The sequence below is a fragment of the Triticum aestivum genome, chromosome 4B (genome assembly GCF_018294505.1).
Source record: "Triticum aestivum cultivar Chinese Spring chromosome 4B, IWGSC CS RefSeq v2.1, whole genome shotgun sequence".
Lineage (NCBI taxonomy): Eukaryota > Viridiplantae > Streptophyta > Magnoliopsida > Poales > Poaceae > Triticum > Triticum aestivum.
In genome coordinates this window covers 201450524-201459208 of record NC_057804.1, presented here as the reverse complement: position 1 = coordinate 201459208, position 8685 = coordinate 201450524, and positions in this window count along the sequence as shown.

Sequence of the window (8685 nt, the reverse complement as noted above, 5' to 3'; positions counted from 1 at the left end):
CCCGCTGCGGGCTCGTCGGGCCGCTGCGGCGGGGCGGCGGCCAGGGACAGGCGGCGGCGGCAGATTGGCTGCGGGCGTGGGCGGACATGTCCGGCCTGGTCCGGATGTGTCCGGCGGCGGCAGGGAGGGGTTTGGCTAGGGTTAGGGGGTTTGGACAGCGAAATTTCGGGGGAGAGGGCAATATATAGGTAGAGGGAGCTAGGAGAGTCCAAATGAGGAGCGGTTTTCGGCCACGCGATCGTGATCGAATGGCGGAGAGCATGGAGGTGGTTTGGATGAGTTTATGGGCCAGTTTGGAGGCGTGTTGGGCTGCAAGAGAAAAGGGGCGTCGGGCTACGCGGTTAACCGTTGGAGTATCAAACGGACTCCAAATGGCACGAAACATGACAGGCGGTCTACCAGTACTATACCAAGGCCGCTTGGCAAACCTCGGGCCATTCCGAGAAAGTTTAACACCTGCTCACAATGAGAGACAAAAGGGGAACGCCGGAGGACATAGGAGTGCCGGATTGCAAAACGGACAACGGGGAAATGGTCGGATGCATGAGACGAACACGTATGCAAGGCAATGCACATGATGACATGATAAAATGCAACACACAAGCAAATGACATGGCAATGACGGCGAATAACTGGCAGACACCTGGCGCATCGAATCCGGGGCGTTACATGCACCCCCAACCGGCTCGATCAGGGTCTTTTTCATTCAGAGGCAACACCACGGGGTCCTGTTCATCCACCCCCATCGGGAACTATTCATCGAACCCCCCCAACAACGCTCACTGTTCATCAAGGGAAGGAGACAGCAGGGTTCCATCGACTTCAGTTAGTAGCAGTAGCGAAGGAATCACTCAGGTTCAATAATGTAGCTAGTGCAATCGCTTGGGTTCAGTTAGAGTCGAACTGTCACACCCTAGCTAGTCATGCATTAGAGTGTTGCATCATGTTTACTCTTTCATCAGAAACTTGAAATGGGGATGACAGAACCCCCAGTCCCCTCTGAAACCAACTAGGGTTTACTAAAATAATTTTCAATGAACCTGAAATGCCCTTCTAAAATGCCCATCATTTTTGCCTTGGTTCAGAACCTCTGCCAAAAGTGGTGCACATTTTTCTAGGCCATCCTAGGGTCTTTGAATTAAATCATAGATATTTGAATTTGGGCATTTAAAATAATATAAAATATTTAAATGCTCAAATATCTCCAAACTAAAATGTTTCATGTTGGAAATAATCCAACTATGGACCAGGAGTAGTTTGGTGAATTTTGGAGTTGCCTAGGTATTTTATTTAATTCAACAAAGTTGCAGATATATTAAATAAAACAGAAAACAGAAAAGAAAGGGGAAAGACTTACCTGCGCGGCACAGCCAGCTGGCCGGCCCAGCTAGCAGCCGACCCAGCCCAACACTGTAGCTCCCCGTCGTCTTCCTCCCCACGCCCCGAAGCTGCTGCGTGCTCGCGCGCGCGCGGCCGCGCGGCCACCTCCTGCTTGCCGACGTCCTCCTGGCCGCGTGGACGACGTCCGCAGCCCGTCCCGATCCCCCCTGCTCTCGCTCACTCTCCCCCCTTTCTCCCTCGCTCTCTCTCGCTCTCGGCCGAAGATCACCGTCGCCGCCGTTCGCCGTAGCCACTGACTCCGGCCACCCCTCGCTCCCCCGAGTAGCTCAGAAGCTCCGCCACAACTCCCTCTTCCTCCCCACCGCTCCACGAGTCCCCGGAAGCCCTGCATCGTCGCCACGTCGATGTTCCCCTCTTCGGACTCCGACCACCGTCGCCGACGAATTCGCCGTCTCCAGCGCGTCCCCGAGCCCGCTTCGACGCCCACTGCAACCGCGGTGAGCCCCCGAGTCGTTTCCCCCTCTCCTTCCCCTCGTTCCCTCACCGTAGCTGCATCCCCACCACGGCCGAACCTCCGCCGTCACCGAGCTCGCCGTCGACGCAGCTCCGGTGACCATTTGGTCACCCCGGCGAGTCCAACGCGTTCACAGAACCCAGTAGAGCATCCCTAGCGCCTCACTTTGCTCGACTTCGAGCTCCAGCACCACTCCCGTGCACGACCGAACCCCGGCGGCCGCAGCCGAGCTCGCCGCCGTCGACTCCGGCCACCCCGACCCCAACTGACTCCGCCAAGAGCCGCGGGTCGTCCTCAGCTTCACTCCGGTAGTCGCCGCGTTCCATTTGGTGGCCGAAACGACCAAAACCACTATCGCCGCCGCACTGTTGGTCGCCGCCGGCCAGAACTCCGGCGAGCTGACGTTGCCTAGTTGATTAACCACTAATCCACCACCTACTGACGCTGACAAGTGGGCCCCAGGGCATAGTCAAAGCTAACCAGCCCGGGGTCAACGCGGGATTAGCCCCTGTGACACTGACGTGTGGACCCCACACGTCAGGTTTGACCCGAGCCAGCCCTGTTGACCTGCTGATGTCACTGTGATGTCAGGCTGACGCAGTAATTGAATTTCTGGATTTAAATTAAATCAGGAAATTCCAGAATATTATTTAAACTTCAAAAATTCATAACTTTTATTCTGTAACTCCAAATTAGACAAATTATATATGAAAAATGATCATAAAAATCCAATCTATCCATCTGTACTATTTTCATGCATGATCAAACAAGTTAAATTGATGTTTTAATCAGAATAAGAAAAGGCACTTTAAAAGGCCATATTTGAATTTGGAATTTGAATCTTTGATTCAAATTTGCTCAAACCCTACTGGCTTTAGTTGCATTAGCCCAACACACTCATATTGCCATGTTTCATGCATGCATCATATTGTTGCACATTGTTTGGTGATGCCTGTGTATCGTTATCCTTTGCGACAGGATCTGTCCCCGAGGAGTATCGTGATTACCCTAACGAAGAGTCGTATCCGTGCAACGAATCATCAGGCAAGCAACCAACCATTTGATCATATCGATACAATCCCATGTTCTCGCTCCTGCTCTATTTTACTGCATTAAGACAACGCGATTCAAACTGCTGTGTGCTACGGTAGTTGAACCCATTTCCTCTGCATGACCTGTCATTGCCACAGTAACTAGATGAAACCCACTAGCATGTGTAGGAGTTGATTGAGCCATATGTATGTGTTGTTCCTACCTTGCTATGCCTGCTATGCTTAGAGTCGTGTCAGGTCTGGTTCATCTGGGTGATGGACTAGAGTGAAATGATTATGTCGGTAATGAGAGTGGCGTGGTGAACACGATTTGGTAAAGGTATCGATGAGAGGCCATGTAGGAGTACATGGTGGGTTGTTTCATTGAAGCCGACCTTAAGCACTGAGATCTGTATGTGTGATTTAAGAATCAGCTACTACCATGCATTGGGCCCGAAACCAATGGACCCTCTTGACTTCTTATTCACCCTAGTTCTCCGTCCAGGAGTTGCAAGTAGTTTCTGGTGTTTGTAGCCTACTGGAGGCCGTGGACAGCGCTGACCGTAGGGGTGGGCTGTGATGCGGTAGGTACGTGGCACGGTGTACCGAATACCTGTTAGGTATCTCGGGAACCCTATTCACATCGTTCGGGGCCGTATGGGAAACCTCGGCCGGACTCCCTGCGGATGGAACCTGAATAGGCGATAAACCTGGACTGGAGGCTTAGGTGATTAGGTAGGTCGTGGCCGACACCCACGTTGGGCTTCCGCTTGAAGGTTGCCGAGTACATGTCGTGTAAACGACGATAAGTGGTGAGAGCGTGTATGAAGGAGTACACCCCTGCAGGGTTAACATGATCTATTCGAATAGCCGCGTCCGCGGTAAAGGACTACTTGGTTGCCTATACAGTTCATAGACAAGTAAATGGAAACTATTAAAAGCCTCAAGATAAGTGTGAGTGCCGAGGATGGCTCTTCCGTAGGAAGACGGAGGTGGATCCTCGGTAGTGTATTGAAGTGGTGAGTAGTGGACTCGTGTGCGCAAAACTATTTCAAGTTGGAGTATCGTAGGATAGTCTAGCCAAGAGTCAAAGCTGGCTTGCTGCAATAACTCCACCAACCCTTCTTGATACTATGCATGTATGTAGGATCTGATGTAAGTCTTGCTGAGTACCTTTGTACTCATGTTGCTATAATCTACATTTTTACAGAAGACGCTGCAACCCCTTCTGATGGGTTCTATGTAGACGTTGACATCAACGAGTAGGCTAAAGACCCAGGTGGTGACCCTGAGCTTGTGAAGGACCACGTAGTATAGCCAGGCTTTCCAAGCCTCTTTTATTTCACTAGTTGTCTGTACTCAGACAAGTTACTTCCGCTGCTGGCTTGTATGACTGCATGACTTGTATGTTGGGTCGTGAGACCCGTACCTTTGTGTATGATATGTATGGCTCACTGAGCCTTAAATAAAGTACTCGTGTCATAGAGTCATGTTGTGATGCTTATTTGCACATATCGAGCATATTGTGTGTATGATTGAAATGCTTGGTATGTGTGGGATCTGACTATCTAGTTGTTTATCTTTAGTAGCCTCTCTTACCGGGAAATGTCTCCTAGTGTTACCGCTGAGCCATGGTAGCTTGCTACTGCTCTGGAACACTTAGGCTGGCCGGCATGTGTCCTTCTTCGTTCCTGTGTCTGTCCCTTCGGGGAAATGTCACGCTTTGAGTACCGGAGTCCTGTTAGCCCGCTACAGCCCGGTTTACCGGAGTCCTGCTAGCCCAGTGCTACAGCCCGGGCCCACTTGCTGATGACCGACACGTTCGAAGCTGGGTCATGGATGCCTGTCCCTGTAAGTCTGTGCCACTTTGGGTTTACGACTAGTCATGTCAGCCCGGGCTCTTTATCATATGGATGCTAGCGACACCATCATATACGTGAGCCAAAAGGCGCAAACGGTCCCGGGAAAAGGTAAGACGACACCCGTGGGGATACCGTGCGTGAGGCCGCAAAGTGATATGAGGTGTTACCAGCTAGATCGATGTGACATCGAGTCGGGGTCCTGACAGCGTTGGCATCAGAGCCGGACTGCCTGTAGGTTCTTCAAGCCAAACTGGTCGATGTTGAGTCTAGAAATTCTTTAGTTATATGTAGGGGAATTGTTTGTGGGTTGGAACGTAAGGCTCTTTTTACTCCTTATACCTTATGACATTCTGATCTGAGTCAGTCCATTCTTCCACCGGGGGTTAAGGAATTAGGATCTGTTCTCTCTATCAGGATCACGTGTTACTAATCAGTAGTACCTTATAAGCTTGATGGTTATCAGCCTAGTTCAGTTCTACTACCACATTATGTTGTTGGAATGGTTTCAAGACTTGATATGATGATGTTGAGTGTGTACGAAATCCTTTGTCAAATGTCTCAATATCCTTTTTGAGCATTTACAGCTGTTATGCTGCCGAAATTTTGCTAGAAATTCTAATGCCTTTGCATTATAATTGTGCTTTCAGATGGCCACTCGCGACCTCAATCAAGTGGTTCTCCTGACTCGATGCCTAGATGTACCCGGCCATACTGCTAAGTTGGTTAGGGTAATGACTGAGGCTGGATACCGCTGGTATCCTGAGTACACGTTCGAAGAGCAATTCCGAGACTTTAATCAAAGCCAGTATCTCTGCACTGTCAGGATATTTCCATCTTATCCTGGTTCCACTGAGCCTCTTCATTGCTCCTATGGACTCGGGGTTACTATCGAGATGGCTGTGCAGGATGCTGCCTACTCTATGATGACCATTATGCGAGTCAGATCTGGGTTATTTCGGGACTCTGATTTCCGGTATATGCCAGGATCTCTTCCGGGAGCACAAGGATATTTCCAGGCTATCTATGCTGACTCCACTCAGGAGGATTCACGGACTCGCACCACTGCTGAGATGCTCGAGGATAAGGACCGTGAAAATCGGGCCTTGAGGTTAGAGCTCTTCAATACCCGTGCTGACCACTGGGCCACTTTGACTCGGTTCGCACCGGCGGTGCAAGCTGGATATTCAGATATGCGCGATCTCTATCCTGTGAGATCTGCTCTGCCAGACGTGATGGTTTGGCGTGATGTAGGAGGCATCACCCCACCTCGCGGTCCCCGCAGGCCACCGTTTGTTGGTCCAAGGCCTCATCCTAGTCCCTATGGTCCACAAGCTCCGCGAGACCGTCTGTTTCCGGATGATCATGTTGAACTTCCAGGCTATGGAGGTGACTTCTACGAGGACTACTACGGATCGGTCTGAGTTAGTAGTAGTATCACTAGTTCGCACTAGCTGTGTCGTCTATCGTCCCGCGTGACTCGTGGGATATGACCTAGTTTGTACTCTTTCCGGAGATGTAGAAAAATAATGTATAGGATCTTGAGATGCCTCCGATGAGATGTAATCCTCTTTTCACCGTTTTAGTACCTTGCTTGGTCTTGTACTAAACCTGTATGGTGTGTATGACGATGGAATAAAGAAGCAGTTTCTGTATCTACCATGTCATACGGATGATCATCTTGCATTTCGAGTTATTCCTTACATTCTATATCCTATGTCGGAATTTTATCATTCTGACTAAATCATTGTCTTGTTTACCTAGGATGGTCAACACACGCGCCAACCCTGCCTCCCAAGAGCAGGCCGAAGGCAGTGAAGCCAGGAATGAGAATCTGCCTCATCCTCCTTCACTAGCCGAGGTGATGATGGAAGCTGAGAGAAACAAGCGGGAGACAAACCGTTTGTTAGAGCGTATTGAACAGAATACAGCACACCATCAGAGGGCTAACGTGGTGTCACTCAGTGATTTTATCAAATTGCATCCACCCACGTTCCACCACTCCGTCGAGCCTCTCGACGCTGATGACTGGCTTCGCAGTATCTCTCACAAACTGCGTTCCGCGCTGGTAGCTGAGGCTGACAAGGTCACCTTTGCTGCATATCATCTTGAAGGCCCCGCCAGTCTATGGTGGGAGAATTATGGAGCTATGCGCCCAGCGGGCCATGTCACAACTTGGGCTGAATTCAGCGACGCTTTCCGTGAACATCACATTCCGGAGGGTCTCATGGACCGCAAGCGTGAAGAATTTTGCAATTTCACCCAAGGCCGACTTTCTGTGGATGTCTATAGCAGAGAGTTTGGTAATCTCGCCCGATATGCAACTGAGGAAGTGTCTACTGACGCCAAAAAGCAAGCAAGGTTCCGTAAGGGCCTCAGTCCTGAGCTTCGCCGCGACCTCCGTTTGCATGAGTGCACATCCTTCTCGAAACTTGTCAACAAAGCCATCAGTGCTGAAACTGGTCAGACTGACTATGACGCAACACGCAAGCATGGACGTGACACGGGTTCCTCATCCGGTGCTGGTCCTCAGAAGCGCCGCGTGTGGGTACCCAACACCGCCCTGCCACCCAGGTTCACACCGAGGCCATTTTTCTAGGCGCCTCGCCCCGCTCAACAGTCTGCTCCAGCTAAGCCCTATGGGGGTCCAACCAATAATGCTCCTCCACGTACCAGTTCCGTGACTTGTTTCAAGTGTGGGGAATCTGGTCACTATATGCGTGAGTGTCCCCAGACCAACCCCAATCAATCTGCTAAAGCTGTTGGCCGTGGCAAGCCGACAGGAAAAGTGTTCCACGCTAAACCGGTCACCGCTTCACGTGGCCATGTCAACTGTGTCTCTGCCGAAGAAGCTCAAGAGGATCCCAACGTCGTTCTCGGTACGCTTCTTGTTAATTGCCACCCGGCATCTGTTCTTTTCGATACAGGAGCCTCTCATTCCTTTATATCTGAAAATTATGCTCGTTTGCATAACGTTGCATTCTGTGATCTGCCGTCCACTATGGAAATCTCTACCCCTGGGTCTAGATGGCAGACCTCTAGGGTAAGTTATGGAAATGAGATCCAAGTCGACAGACTTGTTTTCCTTGCGTCTTTGATAGCCCTTAAATCTTCAGATATTAATATCATTCTGGGTATGGACTGGATGTCAGCTCATCATGCCCAAATTGATTGCTTCTCTAGGACTGTTCAACTCACCCACCCTTCGGGGAAGATAGTCAATGTCTTGACTCGAATAGCCAAGCGACAACTATATTCTCTTAACGCCAGCCCTTTGCCAGACCTTGAAGACGTTCCGGTATTCTGTGACTTCCCGGATGTCTTTCCAGAGGAATTGCCAGGTGTTCCACCTGACAGGGATGTTGAGTTCGTAATAGACCTCATTCCCGGAACCGTTCCGATTGCTAGAAGACCCTATAAGATGGCACCCCTAGAACTAGCCGAGCTTAAGAAACAACTCGATGAATCCTTGAAAAAGGGTTTCATCCGCCCTAGTTCATCTCCATGGGCTTGCCCCGTCCTATTCGTCAAGAAGAAGGATGGTACGGACCGGATGGTTGTAGATTACCGACCTGTCAACTTGGTCACAATCAAGAACAAATATCCACTTCCCAGGATCAACGACCTATATGATCAGCTCGCTGGATCCTCAGTCTTTTCCAAGATGGATTTGAGGTTGGGATACCATCAAATCAAAATCAGAAACGGGGACATTCCTAAAACGGCCTTTGTTACTCGTTATGGCCAATACGAGTACACCGTCATGTCCTTCGGTTTAACCAACGCTCCAGCCACCTTTTCTCGGTTAATGAACTCAATCTTCATGGAGTATTTGGATAAATTCGTCGTAGTTTATCTCGATGATATACTCATCTACTGCAAGAACGAGGAAGAACATGCCGAACATCTAAGGCTAGTGTTGAAGAAACTTCGAGAGCAT